The sequence below is a fragment of the Cardiocondyla obscurior genome, linkage group LG02 (genome assembly GCF_019399895.1).
Source record: "Cardiocondyla obscurior isolate alpha-2009 linkage group LG02, Cobs3.1, whole genome shotgun sequence".
Lineage (NCBI taxonomy): Eukaryota > Metazoa > Arthropoda > Insecta > Hymenoptera > Formicidae > Cardiocondyla > Cardiocondyla obscurior.
This window is the reverse complement of record NC_091865.1, coordinates 12,170,696-12,196,014: the sequence shown is the minus strand read 5'-3', so window position 1 is coordinate 12,196,014 and position 25,319 is coordinate 12,170,696. Positions and strand designations below refer to the sequence as shown.

The 25,319-nt window shown below is 46.2% G+C and overlaps 1 protein-coding gene and 1 long non-coding RNA gene across 15 annotated transcripts in view; one reads left to right on the top strand and one right to left on the bottom strand.

Annotated features, from left to right (window-relative positions):
• LOC139113105 (uncharacterized) overlaps nucleotides 1-2,282 on the top strand; it is an 84,376-nt gene extending 82,094 nt beyond the window's left edge. For all 14 annotated transcript variants that reach the window (XR_011547615.1, XR_011547614.1, XR_011547616.1 and 11 more), the window contains 2 exons: nucleotides 1,884-2,008; nucleotides 2,190-2,282. This is a non-coding gene — a long non-coding RNA (uncharacterized lncRNA). The remainder of the gene's footprint in view (nucleotides 1-1,883; nucleotides 2,009-2,189) is intronic.
• Nucleotides 1-25,319, bottom strand: part of LOC139113103 (kin of IRRE-like protein 1) — a 314,721-nt gene that overhangs the window by 184,655 nt on the left and 104,747 nt on the right. The window lies entirely within an intron of this gene.

Genomic DNA, 25,319 nt, shown 5'->3' with positions numbered 1-25,319 from the left:
TCCAAAACTTTTGTTTCTTCTCGCAATCCGGTGGTTACGTTCGAAGGGACGCGCCTGGATTATCTTTTATTTTTCCCTTTTAAAGGACCATCACGCGACGCGGAAAACGCGTCGGAGTGGCGAGAGGATTTTTGCGCGGAGCGCGAACGCCGTCGATACTTTCACGTTTTTTTGTTTATTTATTTCTGTAATCGAGATAAAGTAATATGTGTGCAGCGGGAATCAAAAATGTGTGCACGGAGGAAGGGGGGGCGGCGCAGTCCACCGAATTTTCCCGACAATACGGCTTTTCGAACGAATGTAATTGTTTGATCGCCGTCTAGTTGGTAGATATGCACGATGCCCGACGGCGGCATATTGGTATTTGCTTGTCGCACGCGTCAATACCGTCACTTAACTAGCAAATATCCGACCTGAAGCGAGGTAGATAGGCGGCCAAACTCCCGGACCGAGCACTCCCGCCTACAAATCCCGTGCTTGATAATGTCACCTATTGTGACTGTTCTGGCGCAGACTGCGCGCTACAAACATCGGAGATCCGGTTACAATGAATTTTAGTCTTGCCGTCAAGTTGCTGGAACAATTAATGAGATGCGAGACAACGGGACTCGCTGAAGTCACAATATAATTAAACTTTCTATTATACTACGTCAAACACGGCCAATGCGGCTTACAATAATAACGCGCGAGAGATATATTTTATAACCAATATTAAATATTAAAATATCAAAATTTTATTTCCGCGATATTAAAATTTCTACAACAGCAAATACATTTATCGTATTGCTGCAACAACAATGGCCGCGCGCGATGATTAATTTAATTTAATTTTTCAACGCAAAACCCGTAATTTCTTTTTTTTTTTCATTTCTGAAGATAAATCAGCTTTTATCTACAATTATATAAATATCGAAGACATATATATAATACCCGCTAATTAAACGCCTTTTCTTTTTTTGCAAATAGACATTACAAAGCACGCGTCTTTTTATATATATTTTATATAATTTTTTCTATCGCGTTATCGCTGCGACGGGCGAAGCAGCGGGCAGAGGCCCAAAGGTGCGCGCATGTGCGATACGACGCCGTGCGCGGCGTGGGGGCATCGTCCGGCACAGTCGACCGTTCGCTCGCGCGCAATCTGGACCTACGTAACTCACACGCTCAACGCGAGGGCATTGACCGGCACAGTCGGCCGCCCGCGCGCATCCTGGACCTACGCCACCCGCGGGACCTAGACGGCTCGCGCGCGGTGCGAGGGCATCGCTCGAACAGTTGACTGCTTTCGCACGACTTGGGACGACGATCTCACAGCGACGTACGCGGCTTGCGCGCGAGGTATTCGATCAATTCTTCGCGCGAGATTATCTCGGCGGATCTCTACACGTGCCGAAAAATAAACTGTTATTTTATATTTAATTTTTTTTGGCTTTATTAAGATAACATTTTTATAAACTTACGTCTAATGTTATCGCGTTTCTCTGTATTAAGTTTCACTCGAAATAATATTCGGCATAGATTTTATGTAGTGTAGTAGTAGGTCTTTAAGTCCAGAGCGTATCATAATAAACAAAGTCGTTGGCCTTCGGTCAAGCGGCTTAGGCTCTCGCAATGTTCCCTCCGCACTTTTCCCGCATGCCTTAGTCGCCTGATACAGGTAGAGCACGTAGATAGCGGTATGTGCGCAGGGTGGGGAGCACTAGTGAACGCAATTCTCGCTGTACCTTGTTCGCTAGCGGTCGAGCACGTAAAACGTACGAGACGTTCCGGCTTTACAACAAGTAATAAGCATAGTATTTAACAAGTAATATTCGCGATTCTTCTGCGATTTGTGATCTGTACATACATGTGATACTAATCACATCGAACTCTTTGTGTTTCAGATAAAATTCCAGAGAAGGAAAGGCAGTATTATACCAAAGGACAATCGACTCCGACATTTTACAGGCATTCTGAGAGGAGGAGGAGGCCTTGGACAGGCATCATGTCTCGGCGGAGCAACCTTGGAGTAAGTATCACTTTTTTTTTTACCATAAAATTAATAACTTTACCGTTTCAATGAGAAAATATTGTTTTGATATTTTATTTTTTAATTGTTAAATTATTTCCAAGTGCCTAACAATTTTTTTTGAAACGTTGGAAATTATTTTCAGCCCTCCTACATTAAAATATTTATTTTTATGTTACAGGATAGCCGTAACTCCGCCGCTGCGCATCAAACCAGGTAGTGCATGGTTTCGTATTTTTAGTGATAGCATTTCGGGTGGGAAATTCACTTAGTACGCGGAAAAAAATATCCTGAATAATCAAATATAAATTAATTTAAAATGATAAAATAATACATACGCGTCGCGATATAATAAAACATAAAATAAAATAATATTAATAAAAAAAAAAAAAGAAAATCTTACTTGATTCATATATGTGCCAACTACTAATTGCCATTACTACAACATATCAATATAAATTACATACCTACAAAACTGTGTGTAATTTAGCTTGATATTATTACAGCCAACCACTCCCGGGATATTTATCGGAGCGAAACTCTTGTTTTGCTTCGATAAAAATCCGAAGGGAAAAAGTGCCGTTACCGCCGATATTAGTAATGAAACGAACCGCGGCCGGTTCGTCGGTCGTTCTCTCGCGAATATCGCAAAGTAATCGGGCGAGTGTATTTATTATACGATTTTTGAAACGGGTGTGCCACCCAATATCACGCGAAAGACAGTGCTTGATAATTAATTTCTTCGGTCATAAATTCACCCGGTCGCGAGTTTCGCGAGTTTCTTGTGCGGAGAGATGACTCGACACGTCCCAACTGAGAGGAGGAGCAGGCCCGGGACGGGCGTCATACATCGGCGGAGCAACTTTTAGGTTGGTATTAATTTCTTATTTTCTTTTTAATAAAAATTGTTAGCCTTGTCTCTTTAACAGATAATTTTATTTTTACTCATTTAAATAAAGAATAAATTAGATAAATGTAATTTTTCTTTTATATTTACTTATACCAGATACATTGTCTATATTAATATTTTTTTTTATCTTATGTTACAGCCACCGGCAGAAATCTACACCTCCGCTGATGCTCATGCAGATTGGTGAGTTGCATGTGTTTCTTAAATGCGGTGAAGGAAAAAATATACGACACGCTTTGAAATGATAATAATAAAAATTTATTAAAAGATAATAAATTAATGAGTAATAAAAATAATAAAAATTAAATTGAGATTTACTCTCGCGGCGCGAAGTGAAACCGAGCGAGAGGATAAATTAACGTCGCAAAGAAACGGCAATAATAAATTGGATTCGATCTAATACGGCTTTTTCGAGATAGATATCGTAACATATTTTATTTATTTATTTTGTTTTACGTCAGTTTACAAATTCCTTTAAGAATTCTCCGAAGAATTCTTTAACTTGAGAAAAAGTTACGCGTTCGAGCGATTAAGCGTAGAAGTAAGTTTCGACTCGACTCACGAGCTTGCCATTACAAGTGGCACAACACGGATTATCGGTGATTTCACCAGTCACTCCGTTCGCTTTCGTCGGCTTGCCTCTATTATTCTATTTTTCCTTAACGAAACACGGTTAACTCGACCCGCGCGTTTAAAGACGCCGGTGCAATTTTTGTTCCCATATGCCGCGGCATGTCCGAAAGTACAATAAGCGACTAACGGCGCTCGGTTTCGTTTTGCTTCGTTTCACTACGCCCGTAATTGCATCTCGTTACGCCCGATTACATAGTCGGGGCAATGTACAAAATAGAAAAATGGACGATTAGGTCGAGTTCGGGGCACCCAGAATGGCGAGCGCTCTGATTACGTTCCCGCGTACTTTGTTCTCGCAGGCGAAATTAATAATAAATAAGCGAATATACCCTTGCGCTCTCGATTTATTTGAGGAACGAAAGAAGTCCCGATAATTTTGCACTCAACTTCGCGGACTGGAACAGCCCGCCGAATCCCCCGAGCCACTGTCTCCCCGTTCCCTCGCTCGCCGGGATCCGTTGATATTTCCGCTTTTTTTGCGAGCAAAACACGTCAAATATGGATTCCGCGCGCGAGTCCGGCGATCGTCCGGATTCAGTGAGAGCGACCGAACCGTTAAAAAGTTTTATTCCGCCATTACGGTTACGCGATAACAGTCGATTCGCGTCAGCGCAACTTGCTGCCCAATGTTGCCTACCCTTTGACAGAATATCTCGCTTTCGAGCGCGCTTGTACGCTTCCTGCCAAATATAACGCGCCGTTTCCGGCGCGCCGATTAATTCGCGCGCTTTTAACTCCTCGCGGCGGATCGCGACAGGTCGCGGCCTCGGTTTTGAGACGTGGCGTGTCCCTCGCGGATGACGAGCGCACAATGCGCCCGATAAACGAAGGACAATGCGGGAACGCGGATGAATGAATGTACGGCAAGCGGACACGCTGTTGTACGCGTGTCAAACTGTATTTGGCAAGCGGCGCATTCTCATAGAAATGTTTCGAGGCTAATTAAAACCGCGAATAATTGACCGGCGCTTTCCAATAATTAATTCCGCCGTCGGAGATAACGTTTCGCATAACGTCAGCGGCTTCCCTTCCCTCCCTCCTTCCCTCCTCCCCCCCGCGGCTCGGTTGGTTGTGCGTTCGACACGGCCGACGCGGCATAACATATGCATTTTATCCGCGTTGATATCCGCGAAACCGCGCGCTGAGCGAGCTGTGACATCGTGCCGCGCTCGATTTTCCTACACACGTATCGAATCAACTTGATGGACGTTTCAATAAATTATTCCCGACGTTCAATGAGACCATCCATCCCCAGGTCTTTGGAATAAATTAATCTTATATCGCTCCGGGCCGTCCTTTTACTACGCAAGTGGCCGATTATCGGCGATTAATGAAGTTTGTCCGGTTAATTAAATTAAGTAATTAAAGTGCGCTATACTTACGGCATCTATCAAGCGGATAATTCGTAGCTAAAAAAAAAAAAAGAAAAAAAAAATAGAAGAAAAAAGCAAAAATAAAAAGAGTAAAGTGCTTAGTTTCTCGTCAAGCGTGTAAATGCATTAAATCCCGCAGAGTTCGAACCTCTTATTCGACGGAGGAAAAGCGAAATAAATCCGGGAAAGAGACACGTTTATCCTTAATTCTCAATGGGGTACAATTGCGGGCGGCGGCCCGCATTCAGCTAGCTTGCAAATAAAATGAATAATACGTTACGGGCGCCTGCAATTTTCCATTATGACGAACCGCAATTGCCGGTGCGAGCATAATGAGCTTTTGTCGTCATCGTGGGTCCGCGTAACGCGGTTATAATTTTATGGCAAGATAATGCGCGCGCTTAACATGCAAGAATTTACGGTGTATGCGATATCGAAAATTATCTATTAATCGGCGGCCGTAACGCGATCGCGCTGTCCGCGATCGTTTATTCATGCGGCTCTAATTGAGTCACGTAGGAAGCTCCGCCGCGCGGCCGGCGCATATATTTCCCCGATATCTTTTAAGATATTTTACGTCGCGAGATTGTAAACGTTAGGTGATCGCCGTGACTGGCGAAGCGTGAAATATCGCGGGGACCTTGACACGCCGTTTTAGTTCGAGGCACACTTTCTTCACCGGACGACGTAATTAAAAGCAAATAAAATGAGCCAGGAAGAGATGCGGGCGGGCGGGTGATTGAGCGATTCGGCCGAACAACCGACACACGCGGCGTTCCGTATATACGTATATTAGATTGCCGTGTTACGATTGCGCGGCGCGGAAAAGTTTCAGCGGAATTCCAACGGTAATTTCATCAGCGTAAGTGCTCGTTACTCCGCGGCGGGGTACGTACGTCTTCGACGTCGCTATTCTTACCCGGGGCGACGTTAAAAATACGCGCTATCGGATTATTTAATGCCGGCGGACCGGGGGCGGACAAAGGAGATACGGCCGCAAATGTACGGCGGCAAGTAGCGCGGGCGGGCGCTATCTCGGGCGCACGATGGCGAGTCGGTAGCAGATAATCGCCGCGGTCGTAGAAGTCGGGCCATTCGGACGCGAAATTGTTAACTTAATTCCATTCTCTAATTCAATTAACGCCGCGCCTCCGTGCCAGACGTACCTACGTACCTACCTACCTACCTACCTTACCTACCGGAATGTCCGCCGCGTGATTAAATGGAAAGTACTTTCGCGCTGGGAAGCGATCTTTCACGCTTTCCACGTTTCCGGAGTGTGTAACAGTAACGTTGCCGCGCACACTCGGCCCGGCTCCACGTCCGACGGTTTCAGCCTTAGTAATCTGCCTCGGTGACGAGGTGCACCGCGTCGGGCATTTATTTCCGGCTCGTCCGTTCTGGTCGTTCTCGCGTTACCTCAGCGTCACCGCCGACGTTACGACACCGTGAGACGCGCGGCCCCGGACACTTCGAGAGCCGTAACGCGAGTCATTATTCAACGGTGTCTGCCGACCGAAAACGCGTAATCCGAAAAATCCCGCTCGTAATGCACGACCCGGTGGGCGTTACGTGAAGCACCACTAGTTACGGTAACTACGGGGGTATATCACGTTATTAATTTATGACTTCGAAAATACGTATACATAGTCACGACACTTAAGTATACGCCAAAAATAATAGCGAGCATGAGAACATACATAATGTAAACGTCGCAAAGTAAAACTATTTCGACGACTTGAAGCGAGTATAATTTAATACAGAGGAAGTTTAGAGAAGGCGTGCGCAGATTTCTGCGAGCGGAATTGCATTCAATTAAGGAGAAATCGGGGTCTTTAGTTGGATGAACTTGGCATACGTAACTAGCAGAAGATATTCAAATAGAACGTTTCCGAATACATTACAAGACCGCATAAAGAAAGAATAAATCGCTAAGGAACGGCGGGCTCGCGGTTGAAAGGCCTCGGTTTTAAATAGCATACAATTCTACGTGTATGTATTTCAATTCTTGATAACAGAATAAATTACTTAAATTATTAAAAAAAAAAAAATTATAATATATCTCGTACTTACATTTCGTTCATTCTCGTATTCGTTAAAAATCCACTTAACTCGTGAGTCTAACTTAAACTCCTGAGTCTAACGAGACTGACGTTACAAAAATAATCATAATTCACGATCGTACGGATCATATAAATGCAGACGTGGTCCAACGAACTCCCGGAATGTATCGATCTCGGGAAATCGACGGTAATACCTTGCATTTCGCGAAATGTTATCGCGCGGCATTCGCAAAACAGCTGCAGTGTGTCTCGCAGCCAGCGTTACGAGAAGGGGGGGTGAGGGGGTCTTGTCCGTTATTAGAAGGATGATATCCCGGCCCTTCTTCGAGGAGGAGCGGCCGGGCCGCGAGGGCAAAACCGTTCGAACTGTGCATCGGTTAAGCCGAGAATGATTGCCTCTAATTTCCACCCGGGGCGGGCCGCAAGAAACTTCCTAATGCTTTCAACATGCTCCCTGCTAGCTGGTATCAGCTAGCACCCCAGACATCCATCCCCGGCTTTTTGCGGGCGTACGTACGAAGGCGCGCGATCTATGTGACTGCGTTCGACTGCGGAGGTTCGAAAACGGTCAGCTCCCATCCGACTAATTCGCGCGATAAACGGGAATATTGCCCTCCGCGACCGAGAAGCGTCGTAAGAACCGCGGCCGCTTTCTGCCGGAATTAACGGTGATTTATTGCTGATTAACTAATATTCAAGACGCGTATTTTCGCAGCGAGTTTAAATTTACGTAACGCGTCGTAGCCCAGCGGCACTGACCGTCCCGAGCTAAGTATCCGCGGAAAGGAATCTCGCCGAAGGGAATTACAATTCCTCTGCGAAAAGACTCGTCTTAATTACATAGAGTTATAATAAGAAGGTAAAGCGAGATAGTAAAAGTGATAGGGATTGCGAGATTCTCAAAGCAATCTCGTCCTTTCACCGTTAATATGTTGCGCAGGCGAGATTACATGCGGGAGTTAATCACACCCGGTGGACTCCCGTAAACTTAATGAATAGCCGTTTTAAAAACAATGATGTAACCGAGACATAAAATTATACGCTCGCCGGTGTGTTATTACGGAGCACGTTACCCGCCGTAATCAATAAGTGCAATTAATTTCTACGCTGCGTTTCCTCGAAGGTGCGCGCGCTCGCGCGCGCAATATTGTTCTCGCTCCGCTTATAACTCCGCACCGATTTGTTGCAGCCAACAGCCCCGCGAAATAATACTTAAATTAATCCACTTGAGTTAATGCCGTTTAGTGATAATCCAATCTAGCGATATTCCGGCCGCGTAATACAATCGATTATTCAGCGCGCTAATACAGCGGTACTGTAAATCTTTGCGATCAATTAGCGGGGGCGGCATTGTGCCCGCACACAATGCGCTTGATTTACCCGCATATCCGCCGGCCAAGGAGCATCGGGCCTGTCAATGTAGCCGCGTTTGACTTGGGCCGCGAAATGAAACGGTCAGACTCATCAAGCTAATCCTCGTGATAATCAAGAGTACTTCGGCGAGCTTAATTACCTGGGTCGGTGCACGCAATTACGCGTTCGTTACTACGATACGGGGGGGGGAGGGGAGAGGAGGGTCCCGCCTCTGGCTTTTGCGAGGCGCATTTTCAGCTTGTTGGCCCCGGCCCGGCCGAATAAATATTTCATGCCGCGCCCGCTCTGCGGAACGTGGAGTTTTCCGCGTCAATTACCGCAATGGGATTTGAAACTTAAATGCGAGGAAATCGGATCCTGATATCGTCCTTACGACAAGTTCGACGTGCACGTATCGCGTCCCCAACTTCGGCCACCGATGCGTCACGGTGGTGCATTTGACGTTCGCATCGATAGTATCAAATTAGCGTCTTCAACGCGCATAATTCGATTTGGCCCCGATTTGCTACAGCCGTGATATTACGGTTTATTGGCAGCTCGCATCAAACGCTGTAATTGAAATGGGTACGCATCACATGTCTCGAATTTGATTATCTATTAATCATACGTTTTGCGCCGGCCGCCGCTACTTAACATTAATAAATCCCCCCGGAAGCTTTTCCACCTCCCCCCCTTCTCCCCCTCGCAAATAATTTACCTTACGTGGCCCCGAGGCGGGCGAAAAGAATATGACCTCGTGGCATAATCGCTGCGGCAGCCCCTTCCCCTTCGTTCTCACCGGGTCAAAGTTCGCGCGGGAACGTTGGGTCGTTCGTGAGAGGAGAGAAACAAGTTTGTAAGAATCGTCGGGAACGAGCTGCGACGAAAGTTTTCATCAAGGAGCGGCGCGTACTCGCATTTTAGCGACCTACGTATATTCATACGCCCGGCGGAAAGAAAGCAGGCGAGGATCGGCCGGCCGTCAGTCGGGGATGTCGGGCCGGACGCGGAGAACTTGGAACAAGTCGGGCAATCTGGAATCGAATGGAGTTTCGGGGACTTAGCCGAGTGAAAAATTGTCCGAGGGGTAACTTCTCCGCGCGCGACGCGCCTTTCTCCCGGGCCCCATTAGACGACTCAACAAGTTACGATTCCAGCAACCGTTTCGTTTCGCTGCGTCCTGAATGCGGGATCGCGGGCCGCGCCGGAGACTCGAAACGGAAAATCGTCGAGGGTGTAGGAGAGCAAGGGGGGGGGGAGGGGGAGAAGAAACTACCGGAGAAAATTGTCTGTACCGCGTCGCTGCTCTGGAGATCCACGTCGCGAGTAGTCCCGTCGAGGTACGCCAAGTAACGTAAACAATCGGGATTGCAGGCGAGCGGCTATTCGTTTCGCGTCGCTGACAATTTCCGGATGAATTTACGAAAGCAGTTCGGGGTGAAAACACAAGTGTTTCTGTAATTTGGCTAATCTCATTTACCTCGTGGGCTCGCCGGCGCAAATCCGCCGGCAAATAGCGCAGGTTGATGCTGATAATAAAAAGAAAGGAAAAAAAAAAAAAGGAAGAAAAGAAAGCGCTAGTACGCTCGGCTCTTTCCCGAGGTGCACTTCCGTTTGCGTAAAATAGACGTAAAACTACGAAACGTTGAAACGGAGGAGAGTAGAAGTGAAATTTTAATTCCTCGGAATTATTAGTCGCATCGCGGCTGCACTTTCCGCAAAATAATCCGTCTAATCTCGAGCCCTTTGCCTTTCTCTCCCTCACCGTTCCCACGCGTCTGGCATTAAAATTTCTCCGCCGGCGAAGTTCGGGGGTTTAACGAGTGCCCGTCCGTGTCCTTCGTTAACGTATCTCACTTTCTATTCCGTAAATGTTTTCGCCACCCTAACGAGTATTACCCGGGGGCCCTCCGAGCTCAGGGGGGAAGTTTTGCAATAAACATGCACAAGGCGCCGGGTAGTGGGGCCGTAAATTTTCGATAGTTTTAAAGGTAAATGCAGCTAAGAGGAAACGTGGCCAGGTGAGCGCCGGAGTGCATACCTCTCCCGTTTCGGTCGTCAACGCCCTCCGTGGGAGCCGTGACGGAGAAAGGGAGCGCGAACGACGTACTTTGACCCGTCGCAGTTCCAACTTCGCCCCGTAACACCGCCAAAGAGCGTTCTTGCTTTATGGAAAGAGTACTAAAGGTCGTGGGCCTGGGGCGGTCTCGAGTGCGCCAGCTCGTTAGCCGTAAAGCTCCCCGAATTCTCGCGTAAGCGCGACTCCCGATCGGGATATCTTATCGAGTTCGCGACGCCAAATTAAAACGGAATCTTTGGCGAGGCGTCGAAGCGGTTGTAGCTTCCCAACGCGACTTTCTTTGCGAACGTATATGTATATTCTGCCCTGCGCTGTGCGGGAAAAAATAATCCGATCCGAACGTGCGAACGCACGTTTCGCGAAATAAAAGCTTAATTCGATGACCTCCCAATTGACCGGCTCGAAGCTCGCTGCAACGACTTTTTGCGGAATATTATTTTAAGCAATTATTTCACAGCAATTTGAACAAAATCGACATTACTGCTGTAAATAACGACATCAAGCCGGACGGGGGATAAAAATAATTACGCACGTTCTCAACGCATCGCCGCGCGGATCGACGGGGCTGTTTTTTTTTCGATCCCGCGCGCAGTCAAGAGCCGCATTATAATCGTAAATACGCGCCATTGATAAAATTTAATTAATTGATCGCTCGAGCGACGCCGCGTTTCACCGGTCCGTGTCGATATATTTTAATTAACATCGCCCTTTAATTGAACATGTAAACGTCGAAAATCTGCGACGCGCGTAAAACTTCTCTCCGGCAGAGCGGCAGGCGTACGGAAAGTCGACAATTATTTCCGATCGGTCGGCCCGAACGGATGAGATTGGCATCATTGATACAACGGTGGGTGGGAAGGACAGAGCACCGCCAAGGCGGGGGATAGGGAAGGCTTTCGCAAATTTGAATTCGAATCTGCGAGCCAAAGAGCCCGGCGAGTGAAGTGCTCGGTACATTCCACCCTCAAACGTGTGGATAGCGCGGGAAGAGTGCGAGGAGCGGAGTAAAGGGATGGGTCGAGGGGGATGAGTCGAAATCCACTTCGACGGTAATTGCATGTTCGGAGTTATCGCGAATCTACTGCCGCCGTGCGATAGAGGGTCCGGTTCGAGGATCCCCGCTTTCGACATGCGTTTTGCGTTATTGATCGATCGGCCGGATGACGCGCCGGCACCTTCTTGCCAACGAACGAGATAACCTCCGAGTAATTAGCAAAATTACGGGAAACGTGATTTCTACGACCTATCGGGGATTGTACGCGCGCGGCCCGGTCGCCGTAAGTCCGCCGGTCTGCGATAAAACGCGAAATCACTTAGGAGGAATACGACACTTTTTTTTTTTTTTTTAATCGGGGCTTGAAATCGGCGCAACAGCTTTTACATAACCGGGGACTGAAACGACCGCGGAGGAACTTCCGCTTTATTTCTGTTGCCGTTGTTTTCATTATCTGAGAGAGCAGTCCGCCGGGATTCTCGAGGGAGTTATTCGAATCTTGATACCTGCAGAGCGAGGCGATAATTTCGCGGTTGCATTAACGACGGCGGGAATGTGGTTTCAGACAGCTGTTACCGCGATTCGCGTGGCTTTCTCTCTTTTTTTTCTTTTCTTTTTTTTTTTTCGTACCCGGAGAAAATCCTCGGGATTTAGCCGCGAATTGTCACCGCGATCAGGATGGCGGAAGTAGCTATCGCCACTCCACGATCTCGCTGAAAGGAGATAGCGGTTGGGAGGGACTTCTTACACGGGGGCGAGCCGCACGATCTTTGCCGCCGGGAGCTTTCGGGGGCGAGTTAGGCGCACGGGCGCACCGTTGATCCCGCGGAAATCCACCGGAGGAGATCCCGCATAGCCCATAACTTTTATCCTTTCCCCTCGAACTGCTTCTCCGTAGTTTTCAGATCCGAAGCCGCGATACCGGCCCCTCGCGCCTCGCGCTCGTTAACCCATATCGAGTGGTGCCGACGGTTGGGCCGCGTAATTTCTCTTCTTCCGTCATTAAAGGAGCTTCAAGTCGCAACTAGGGGCCGGGCCGCGCGATTCGAGTGCCGCGATTAGGCTTAATCACGTGGCAATCGAAGCTAACCCGGGCTGAATTGCGGCCAGGCCAAACTTCCGCCCGGTCATTTCGAACCCGATCGATTAATAGACTTGGACTATTCACGGGATAGATGTGCTTACAATTAACAACGAGATCACGTGACCGCGCGCTAATTGTTATATATATAAATAGTCGTTCTAAACAAGGGAAACGATCGGCCGATGAAATTCATTTAAATTGAACTTCCATTTGAATTGTAATTGCAAAATCAATGTTGTTAAAGGTTAAAAGAGAGAGACAGAGAGAAAGAGAGAGAGAGAGAGAGAGAGGCAGGGATAATTAATAATCTGTGTTATTTTAGTACGTGATGGTACAATTCCGCATGGAAAACAAGAAATGAAATTGTCTATGTGAACAACATGATACGGCACGGTAATACGGTACCAATAACGCGTTAAACGGCATCCAATTACAAGGCTTTCAACAAATGTCGAAGCGCTCGTAACCGTTGCGTGTGCTAGGATGTAGTCGGTATTTTTATTGGTCTTCTAAGTACAGGGCAATCCGGGTGCGCACGGGCGCGCGGGCGATGTCGGGGATCTCGAAGTAGTCCAAATATTACGGGTGAAAACACCCGGAGCACGGGGTTCTTCGGTTGTGTGCTCGGTTCTTAAACCCGGCATCGAAGTCACTAAGCCCGGCAAGGACTCGCAAAGACAATATTATCTCGGCGAAGGTCCTCGCGATGTTGTCCCGCTTCGCCCCCGAGCTATTTCGATATATACGTACGCTCTTCTTGATTTTTCGCAAAACCGCCGGGGGATGTGTTCCTCCGTTAATGGAGAAACACTGTTTTCGATTTTTTAAATTGCACCTAGTTGGCTGCCACGTCACGCGTTTACCAACCGCGTTTACGTGCTCCGCAGCCTTTTAATGCGCGCCGGCGAACGGGCCGATTTATTAAATAAACAGGAGTGTTATTAAATCTTCTGCATCTATCTCAAGATGCTGTTTCCATTACTAGTCGTTATTAAAAAAAAAAAAAGAAATAAAATAATAAAATAATTAAATATAAAAAACCGGCTCGTCTCGTTCTCTCTGTTTTTATTATGATTTATTTAAAAATGTATAAGATTTCCAATTTATACAAATTGAATGTTTTTAATATTTTATACCATTAAAATATCTATAATGAAAATAATCACGTAATGGAGGGCCAATTGTTGGGTCATCGGTCGGCTGTCATTTTATGAACGGTAAATTTTAACGAGGCGCTCCGAAGAGAGAATCTCGTGACGCTCTGTCGATCGTGAAAAAAAATTCCGCGCGGAGATAATGTCCGAGGGCGAGATGAAGAGACAGCGCGGCGACGTTTCGGATGCGGCGCTGGATGCAAAACCAGATTTAATAACCTGTAAACCGATTTGTACGTTCGCGTGGCGGCGGTGCGGTAAAATCCACTGCGAAATAATCACGCGGCCGTTAAATATTTCAGGCTATTCTGACCGCGGGCATAGCTTGAGTGGCGTGCACGCCGGCGTGCATCATTTATGCACGGCGCATGCAATACGCCGAGCGTTTATAATCCTCACCGCGCGCGGAGCTTAGCGGAGAGTACAGTAATGCGGCCATTACTTACACACCGGCGCGATCATATCGCGCACCCCATTCGATACTCGTGGAAGGAAGAAGTAAACCCGCCGTCTCCCGTTTGCACGTGTATACCATGTAAGCGCGATCATTTTTACACCTCTCACGATCTCGCGTCCAACGAATTCCGCGGAGATAAAACGCAATAACGCCCTCCGCTAATAACGCGAACGACCACCCTCCTCTCCCGAAATATTTCCGTAACGGCACTTCGTAAATCGCGTCGATATTTAATTAAATCGATCGCGTCTTTTATTTTTATTTTTTTTTTTTTCTTGTTTCGAGAAAATGTTCTGGGGATTCGACGAAGTTCTATTCTTTCGGGATATTGCACGCGTCTTGTGCATCACGTATATATTGATATTGCGCATAAGAGATGCCGCGCGCCATTAGAAACCCGGCTGTACAAGGAAGGACACTCAGAGCTGGGAATCGGAGCTTTCGAGCGTCCTACAAATCTTACCGCGGGGAGGTCTCAGCTTCCGGTTTTGCGGAAACACGCTCGTAACGATGGCCGAACGATGTCGTCCAAGAGCTTTTCCACGTTCCCCCGGGCATCGCGGTATTATTGGATCGGCGATTCCATCGGCGTTTCCGTGATTATTCCGCGGCTTCCTCGGTTTTCCGGTCGAAGCGTCGGCGCATCGAATTTCCGCGGAATAACGAAACGATAAGGCGCATCAAGGCGTCTCTGTTAGCGAACGAGAATATTTTAGACTCGTCGAAATTCTCTCTATAAAACCAAAAAAAAAAAATGTCTGTTACGTTTTTCTTATTAGCTTTTTTTACAGTAGACTTCGTTAATCAATGAATAACTTCTGCGCGAGGTATTCGCGAATTTAATAAATGTATATCGTCGACAGCATTATCGCAGTAACTGAATGTTACAGTTGTCGATTATGGAAGATAAAATTGTTTCTTCATTTTAATAGACTTTTCTATTGGTAATATCGCGACTGAAATCCTCTCTTTATCCACTATCTCGCCGCAGCACGCGCTAATATAATCCAATACTTGGCGCCGACTTTCCGCAGAGTTCTTAATTGCGAATGGAGCTAATGAAGACAGCGGAGAAGCGTTAATCGGTGCCACTTTATATATACATAGTATATCAATTTATCTTAATAAAAACTTTCCGGTATAGTTAAGAGAACAGATCGATTTAATGATTAACGTAAATCGCGTTACTTTGCCCGAAACACGATTAAAAATTTAAATCCTTAATAATGTAACGCAATTTGAAGCTCAACCCAACAAGAATTGGTTATTATTTCGTGGCAGCGATGTTAATTTCGTGTAATTTTCCGCTGACGCGAATCAAATTTTAATCAAGCGATCAAAGACAGTTCATGCGAGCGAGTCGATGTGAAAATAAGAACGTGAGGCGGGCGCGAAATATATAAATATATGTATATATTTTTTTTTTTAAAGTCGCTCACTGTTTGCCACATCGGGCAGCGTTTCGAAAGTTTCCAGTAGTCGCGAAACTTATTTACCTTCGGTTTTAACGGACAGTCAAGGCGATATTAGAGAATTCGTAGCTTCTTCGCTGACGACTTACGGCAATATTCCTCGTGAGTTAACTCGGCAGTTAGCGCAGACTACCCGCCAAAAAGTTGCGGAGCTCAGACGGAGTTGATGAAGAGGACGGGGGAACGTTGGCCGAAGCTACCTACGCGACAGTTTGCTTATTTAAGCTTAGCTTAAGCAAAGCTCCCGAGTTACCGCGGAATGAGCGAAGGGGGAAGCTTGTAGGGAAAGAGAGAGAGAGAGAGAGAGAGAAAGATGGTAGAAGAAGGAAATACAGTTTGACGACGAATGCGTTGTAGATCGAACTTCCGATTCGCCGATAACGAGAGCGCAATCTCGCTGGGATGATTAATCACGCGGTTGCGTCTCTACTTTTTTAAAAATTTTCCTAAACTTAATTAACTTTAATAATTTCTATCGATCGGCATTTTTATGAACTTCTATTCCGCTAGGGTTGCCAAAATTTTTCAATCCTTCGGCCGGCTTTAATTTACCTTCGGGGCTCGGCCATTGAAACGCGAAAAGGGTACGCGATGAAATTTCCGTTGTCACGCTGACAGCGGAAACGGCCCGGTATTGACGTTGGTTTTTCTCACGAGCAGTCTCCGTCTCGCGACAGTTACAGCGGACAAAAAGAGGAGGACGGCGCGAAGGGGTTGAAAGGGACGGGCGAGGCTGCGATCGCGGAAGTTCTCTCTCCCGCCCTTTTTATCGGGTCACCACGCGCGCTTTGCGCTTTCAGCGTCGGCTATAATCCGCCCGGGGTGAATTCAGAGGAGCCGCTGCGTGCAACGTTTCTCCTGGAACGTGCCGAGGGGGGAAAAAAAGGACGTGGAAAAGCGCGACGGCTCCGATGCGTCCTGAGCCCTTCTTCCCTAGCGAGCCTTTGACGTTCGCGTATTTCCGCGTCGGCGTCGGCGAAGTAACCGCTCGTAGCGTCGCTATTTCTTTCCGACGTAAGATGGGATTTGCTGTATTCAAGCGGCTGGATGGGCGGTCTTTCAGGTCCTTTTTTTTTTTTTTTTCCTACTTTCTTTCTCTTCCTTTTTTGTTCGTCGCCCAACCGCGACGTTTGCGCGAGGGAATTACCGCGTGTTTTTCATTCCGCGCTTCTTACGCCTGTCGCGTAGACTCGTAATTCCCTCTTTCATTAGACCTCTTTCGAGTTGTTGACGAAAAACCGCGAAGCCGATAAGACCGGCGGCGTGCAGTCACTCATTAACGTCGCACGATAATGACACCTTGATTGCTATCCCATTAACTTTAAAATCGTGCGTATGCACAATAGAGCGTAGTAAATACGCGAAACGGATTATCGACGAAAATAAATGAGAGAAAGCGCCGATGAAAGATACTTGCCTAGGTTGCGAACCGTCCGCGGTGTATTAACCGTTAAACAGACTCGCAGATTTAACGATGGCGATATACTCTTTTTATGAGACCCCGTCATTTTTCCCGACCGAGCGCTGAAGGCGAGCGATGCGTGTAATAAATATAAAATCGATGGATATTAGCGGCGCAGGTCGCGCGAGTTATGCGTTTCCCGGTAAAGAAAAAATAGGGAGAGGCGCGATGTAATAAAGAAAAAAAAAAAAGAAAAAAGAAAAAAAAGAATGGAAGGAACGACAAGGGTAGCGGGAAGGGAGGACTATTTGTACAGGCTGCCCCATAACGACGGGCTCGCCTTAACGCTCATAACGTGCAGGTGCATGGAGAACGACTGTCCTGGAAAATACGAGCTGGGCGTGATGCTCGTATGGATCAGAAAGAAAGAGAGAGAGAGATAGAGAGAGAAAGAACGAGAGAGCAAAAGAGCTCTTGAAAACGGAAATTTGATTTATCTAACATAAGTGAGCTATATTGAGAGAACAGCCGTAATAAATTCATGCATTCATACATTCATATATTCGTGTACTGATTATACCCGCGTGTGAGCAACACGTTGTCCGCGTCCTAATAATTAAAAAAAAAATAATTTAGTTGTGGTATTTGAGACGGCCGATAAGACGACGACCTAATTGATGGATCGTAACGCGGGGCAAGTAAGGATTGTTTCTCGATTCCGAGATGCAGCCTGGAATGCCAGAGCGATGTTTGCGCGCGCTGACATGCGATAATTTCGAACACCTCGACGTGTGCGTGCTTACGTAACATCTGAACGCCGTGCCAAGGTGACAAAGTCGATAATTGCATTGTTAACTACCGGGTTAACAATCGGGTTAACGATCAATCTAGTTTACGTCCCGCCGGTCATTATTTTATCCGTTAATGACAAAGTTGATCCGCGCGAATATTTTATGTTACGTTGAAAGAGAAGGGAAAAGAAAGAGAGAGAGAGAGAGAAAGGAGAGAATAGAATAGAAAGAGAGAAAGACTAGAACAGGAGAAATTCTGGCAATATTCACCGGCGTCTAACTACCATGAAATTGTGTGCATAAGTTAATTAACGAGCGCATCACGCGAACGAGAGGACGAAAAGTATGCCAAGCATAGCTAATAATCGCTTCACGAGCGATGCATCAGCTCGCAACAATGCTCTTTAGATATGTTCTTGCAGTAGGAAATTGTGGTGTTTCTTGGTGTTATAGCAAAACAATGGTACACAATGAGATACAAATGAAGGCGCAGATGATACGGAACGCTAACGTGCCTCACTAATTAATGCGTACGAACATATGTGAAGTATTTATGAAAGAATAACTGGAGGAGTAGGTTTACAAAAGGAGAAAGAAAAAAAAGAAAAAGAGAAATCGATTAGCTTTACTTTATTCTTATCATAGATCGTTATTTTTTGTTGCATACAATTTTTTTTTTTTTTTTTTTTTTTTTAATACAAAAAAAATACATTTAGCGAAATCATTTTTACAAATTTAGTCGCTGCAAAGTATATCAATGCGTCATTAAATATGCAACACGTTTGGCCAAAGAACTCGTTTCGATCTTTATCGTTATCGTCATTAGGTGTGCGTTAAATTAGGATAATTAACTCGACCCCCATTTTCATATTGTATTTACATATTTAAAAAAATAATTCACAGCCGTGTGTTTCGGTTGAAATTAAATTAATTTAATTAAATTAACACAGTCATTAAATTTTCTTTATCATTATTTTTTTTTTTAATATTTACTCTTGCTCCTTCTACGTTAAAGAAAATTATTTTACAATTATTAATATTCGGTAATGAACCACGGATGTATTTTGCACGTTATTTTAAGCACCTCTCGTTTCTTTAAATGTAATTTAAATGGACAAACAAGAAAATCAATCGGCAATCGCGAGAGACCGGTTACTCTCGGAATCGGATTGCCGAAAATATTAATTCTCTGCTTAATTAAAAGCCACTATTTAAATAAAGAACCAGCTATTTTCTGTATTCCGTTAATGAATAAAAGCTTGACCCGGCTGACCTAAAAGTCAATCTGTCTCTTTAATCTAAAAGTCGCGGACTAATTATCGGATGAGCGCGATGTTCGTTGCCTCGTCCATTAATCCCGATACGTTTCGAGGAGCGTTTTGCCGCGATGCGCGCCGTAATATTCTCTGTTTGCCCGCGGAAATAAAACGCGGGCGGATTAGGAATAACGTTACGAGGAGGTAATAATATTAATGGGCGGCGAGAATTACGCGGTCACGAGATGTAGAAATAGCGCGGCGCGCTTGCTCTTTTCTTTTGAGAAAGCCGCGAGGCGGCATTCGAGCATTTTATGTCGCTGATTACTACAGTCTTACCACTGACGACTCTCTTTACAGTTTCCGGATAGTAATTCCCTCATTCTCTCCGTTCTTCCTTCCTGCCCCTCGCCGCGAGCTCCGCGGAGTGTTTACTCATATCCCTCCGCGGGGAAGTTTTAGACTTCCGGGGGGTGGAGAGACAAACAAACGCTCGGAAAGGATAAGAACTTCGTTAATATATGCATTACTTGTGCGCGCTAATATCTCATCATCCGTTTTACTTGGCGCACGATCTTCCTCCGCGCCGCCGCCGGGGCTGACAAATGGATTGCAAATCGCGCGCGATTAAACAGCTAAAAATCCACGAGCGGGAGTAGAAAAAAAAAAAGAAAAAAAATAGGAAAAAGACCGCGGCGATTATTATCAATCGCCGTATTTATTGCCGGCAGGAACGCGAAGACGGATGATAGATATGCAGTCGATATCCGCCTCGCTCGCGAGAGGTGGTGAGGGGGGAAAAAAAACATTGATGACCGCAAAAAACGCAGGCCACTCTCTCGTTTACACGCGCTTTGTCTCGCAGATAATGATTTCCTGCGGTGTAACAGACGGAAAGGCGGCCGGGACAGGGCGGATCGGGGTAACGGGAACATGGGGTAATACTCGCCCTTATTTCTCAACTTCGTTCGCAAAGTTCGACGAACTGGGGGGTCTTATGTTTTTATATTAATTTTTTTTTTTTTAAATCTTGTTAGCAATGGACAATCCTTCACTTAACGAACGCGGTCGCGGTCCGGGGCTTTATTTTGCCGGCGTAATATGCGTTTTGTCATCGTGACGATGGCATCATTGCCCACGTAACACGCGTTTTATAAAATCACGGGCCATTCTTCGCCGGTTTTACGACGGAAAATTTTGCAGCGAGCTTCGACGAGCCGCCGCGTCATCCGCTTGTTCCGGCTGGAGATGATTATCGATTCGGTCGGAATTGCTCGATCACGCTCGCCGCGGGTTTCTTCGAACCTTCGGACTCGCGTGTGTTACGTCTCCTCGCGTGTTGACAGCCGGCGGCGCGGATACCGGTCACGGGAAGACAATAACAGAAAAAAAAAAGAAAGAAAAAAAATAGGGAAAAAAAAAAAATTAAAAAAAAAAGGAAAAAGAAAATACAACGATCCGCGTAATAAAACAAAAATAAAACCATATTGCGCAAACAGCGCGGTGCGTCATCAGGGAAAACGCATTGAAAAGACACCTGGCGTTAACGAGGAGGACGAAGCGCTCTCGTGTCGTCGTGCAAACGAGCGCGAGAACAAAAGAGGCAGTTCTTTCCCGACCCGTCTTGGAATTAAGATAAACGAACGTACACTCGCGCACACCAATTCACGAGGAAACTCTTAAATTGCTCGCAAGAAACGCGAAGCCGCTTTTTCGTTCGCGGCTCACTCGGAGGGGGATACCGTCTGCTGGTTTGGACAGCGTCTTAAAGAGAGCTTGTCCGGCCGGATTAGATCCGAAGGGGGAAGAAAGCTCGAGAGGCGCAAAACGCCACGGAAATTACCGCGACAGACAAGGAGGAGGGGGGGGGGTCATGTGTCGGTACCTAAAGGAATTAACGAGCGCACTCGAGCCGAACGTAACCGGGGAAAAATAGAAAGCGAGACCGCGGCGCTTGCCCGTGAAACACGCGGCGAGGCAAATTGAAAATTGCAATCAGGCCGACTCACGCGGAAGCGGCTGGTATTTTTATGCCTGTCCTTCTGTCATCGTTCCACTAGGAAAACTAACGGACGCACCGAGCGTTTCAGCCGTCGATTTCATGCCGTTTAATTAATCGCCCGCGGATCTCGTGCTAAAAACAAATCCGTTGGCGCGGTAATATACGTTAATTAATATACACGTGCCACTTGTCCCGAAGTCAATTTTGTTAAAAGAACGATTAGTCCGAGAACGAGGCCAGCCCTTCTTGCCAGGAATTATTGCCGCACGAAGGGAAAAGCTCTTCGGTCAGCCGATGATTTTCTAATTACACGGTACCCAAACGAACTTAAGCGGATTTAATAAAAGCGAGAGCGATTATAAATATTTTAGGAAGCCGTGGGAATTTTCGTCCGAGATCCCTCGGGAATCTCGCGTGTTATCGTTCTCCGCGCGTGTCTTATTCAAACACCGTCCGTCAAAAGCGACATGAGGAACTCCGTTCCACTTAACGCATTACGGCGACGTTAATGAAAGCGGCTCTGTTTACTCTTCTCACACCTGCGTGCGGTAACGTGCACGCGGATGCGTTATTAAACGTGCGCTGGGCGCTCATCGCCCTTCGCTCTCGTGTCGAAATTCATCGCGGGATCGCCACCGACGGTCTGTCGGGAAGAAAAAGGCCGGAGGTTCCGCTGCCTGCCTGCGCGGCGGAGAGTTTCTCGCGAAATATACTCAAGGTTCGAGCCGATTCAGCTGATTTAGCATCGCGAGCGATTCCGCGGATCGCGGAGATAATCACGCTCAGCGACACGGAACGCATTAAATATCCGCGAAACTCCGAAATCCGTCTCGGGCAGGTGCGACGATTTTTCACTCGTCCGCGCGACTCGCCGATAAATTCGAATTCGCGGCCGGGCGCATAATTTTTCCGAGTGCCGATTTTGCGCGACGGTCGCCGTCCCCGTCGTTCTTAAAGTCGCCCGATCGGCCGCAATTAACATTTTCTTCGCCGCGTTAAAATGACAGTCTTAATTACGCGACGTGTAATAAATTGCTCGCAGAAACTTTGCCCGCTCTTTCGTCACTTCCAGATGACGAATGAACGAAGGTCTCGCGATGTAATAATTACGCCGTGTCGATTCACGTTGTTCCCGGCGAAATTAACAGCTGGATGCCATTAGGCTAATTATATCAGTTTCGCGGAATCGGTACTGCGTCACGCGGCGATCCTCTGACGTACCGCCCGGCTGGCGCGGCATCATTTTTCAGAACCGCCCCGACAACAATTATTAGCCCCGCGATCTATCGGACAGGATCCGGAATGGATTTCCGCGTGGGATCCGACCACGCTATCGCTCGCGCGTAATGCGCGCAATTTTTCGACGAGTCAACGTCATAAAATTCCAACTGATTTCCCGCTAGAGGTACATCGAAAAGCATCAGGCATTGCCCGATTTGCCTTTGATCTCCGCGGATGCATCAAACCCACACGATCGCGCAAACACGCACGTGCACGTTCACAACGACGTTATAATAACCGCGTGTAATCGAATCGGCAACGCTAATTTCGGTAATGGCCATATTCCGCCGCGCAAACGAACGAAAGAGACGCGGACTCGTTCGGCGCTTGCGCGAACGTTGTAATTAAGTGCGGGGTGCACCGTTATCTTTTATAATACACGTATACGCAATTATATTGTTATCCCGTGATTGCCCTCCGCCAGCGGGACGGAAGGGACGACGGGAGGGGGAGATTTCGCGCTTTATCGGCGCGACTTTTCACGCGACCCGGAACCGCGTTAATAATTCGTCCGCGAAGATCCAATTGTTTCGCGCTAAATTGGCACGGCGTGCCGAAGCAGCCCCCGGATGCCCGCGGGCCGCGATAGCCATTTCGCAAACTATGGATTATCGCGATCCCATTAATATACGTATGTCGAACGTAACGCGGCCGTTCCGGCGTTATTTCGCGAAATAATGCGCCGGGCACTCGCACGAAATTAGCGCGCGGTTTATGTTTCGGGGGGCGAAATCTCGCGTCGAACGCGCAGAGGTATCCTTGACGCTCGCATCAGCGATTTTTTTTTTACCCTTCGAGCGCCTTCGAATACGCGGTGCAAGACGTAGAGAGAGACAATGGCTCGCGGCCGTGCACGAAGCCGTGACAAGCGCATTTTTACAGGTCAATTGTTCAACAACCTCGCGATCAAGGTGCATTGGCGCACTTGCAGTTTTGCGCAGTAATGTTTCACGCGGCCACTTAATCGATATATAAACTTCGATTTTTTTTTTCTATCCCGACTAATAACCCCGCTTGAAATTATTTCCCAACGTTGAAAGAACCTGTTCTCCGAATGAGAAGTTTGGGTTACACAGTGTTTCAATAAATTGCCAATCGTTTGATCGAGCTGGCTCCAAACGTGAAATATCTGCATAATATTTCAGGCCTCGTGTCGCAAGCGGGGAACTTTGTAAAAACACTCCGCTGCGGTAATTATAATTTTATATAGACGAAAATAAATCTTGCTGCACGTAGACGTTGCCTGTATTTTCCGGTATAAATATAAGTATAAGGCGCAAAACAAAATTAATTATTAAATATCCTTGATATGTTGAACGCGAACTCCGCGATTATTACATTATTGTACTTTACATTCTTGGAAATCAAATAAAACTCTTTTTTTTTTCGTTTTACCTTCGATTTGTTTTAAAAAATTTTGTCTGAATTTCTTACGCTGCGTAATATACGGAATATCACGTTTTATGGCACATAGACATACAAATAATATTATATCCTGAAATCTGACATGAACCGTAATTCGCTCAAAGTGAATTCAACTGCAGAAATCGTGGCAATACCATAAATAATATTCTAAGAACTTTTCAATTGAACATGCGTATTTAACAGAAAGTAATTATACGTATGGATTAATTACCGATCATATACGCAACGAGTCTTGACTTTTTCCTTTTTTTTTTTTAAGCAAAAAACAAATTATACAGACACAATGTAATCTTTAACTATACATTTTTTTTTTTTTTTTTTTTTCTTTTTCCTTTCAAAGTCCGATGTAGCAGCGAATGTGCGTGTAGGCACGTGTGCAGGTATATTAATATTCAGAGCATAAAATAGATATCCGTGATTTATTCAGTCGCAATGCGACAATCGCCTTGCGCTCTATGCATATTTAATATGTCATATGTAACGTGCGTCTTTTCTCGCGTAATTTCGAAAAAGTCGCGGGAAGCTATCTCGCCTCGTCGATTAATCGGAGAAACATCGGCCAGTCTTTTTCGCCCTTGCCGATAGCGACCGGGGGGGATCGGTTTGTTAGTCATGCAGATTTTTCACCGGCGTCGAAGTTGCAATTCACGAAAGAGTTGTGTGACGTACGCGTGTGCGTGCCCGAGGGCCATCACTCAGGCACGTGTAACGCGCGTTATGCCTCAATTGCGTGCGTAAAAGAAGTGGGATGTTCCGCGTTTCGCTGACACCGGGGCGCTTCACGCTCCGCCGCCGCGTGAATAAATGAACCCGACGTACGTAAATAACGTGTGTGTTCCTTGCTCGCCACATCGCTGACTTAAATTATAGAATTATGATTTACGATCGCGCGCGCGCGCGCGCGCGGCCACGTCCGCGGCGGACGTAACGTTGATTTAACGTTACGTTAATATGTTACGGCTGAAAAGCGCGCGCCTTTCGCGCCCCGCGTATACAGATCGTTATTATTAGTTACGAGATTAGGTGTACATTGTAAGCGTCAACGATACAGCTGCGCCGCGTGGGTTCGAGTTATTCACTTTATCGGTATTTTTATCGGGCGTAAAGTATAACCGAAACTTTCTGCGGGGCAGAAATTAACAGCTGCAAGCGAAACGGTACACGACGGTATCGCGATGGGATCGAAACTTCGCGAGATGTATTTTTAATACGCTTTATTAATACTTTGAAGCATAATTATAATATGCGCGACAAAACGATCGATCACGTAACGTCGGCAAATAATAAAACGGCTAATGCACTGTTATTAAAAGATAAAGGAAGCGCGTACAAAGGAAATTAATTTGCTCGATGCACGCTTCTCCTGATTATTGCACTTCTATTTTCTGCAGTTTTCTATGTACATATATTGGTTATGCATTTTTATCTGCTATTGATAAAATTCTTTTTGCCGTTACGCTTAATTAATGAAAAACAGATGACAAATCGCACTCTTTCTCTCCTTTCTCTCTCTTTTTCTCGTTTTAAAAAAATTTTTTTTTATTAATATTATTATTATTAAATCTGAAATAATCTTTGTAT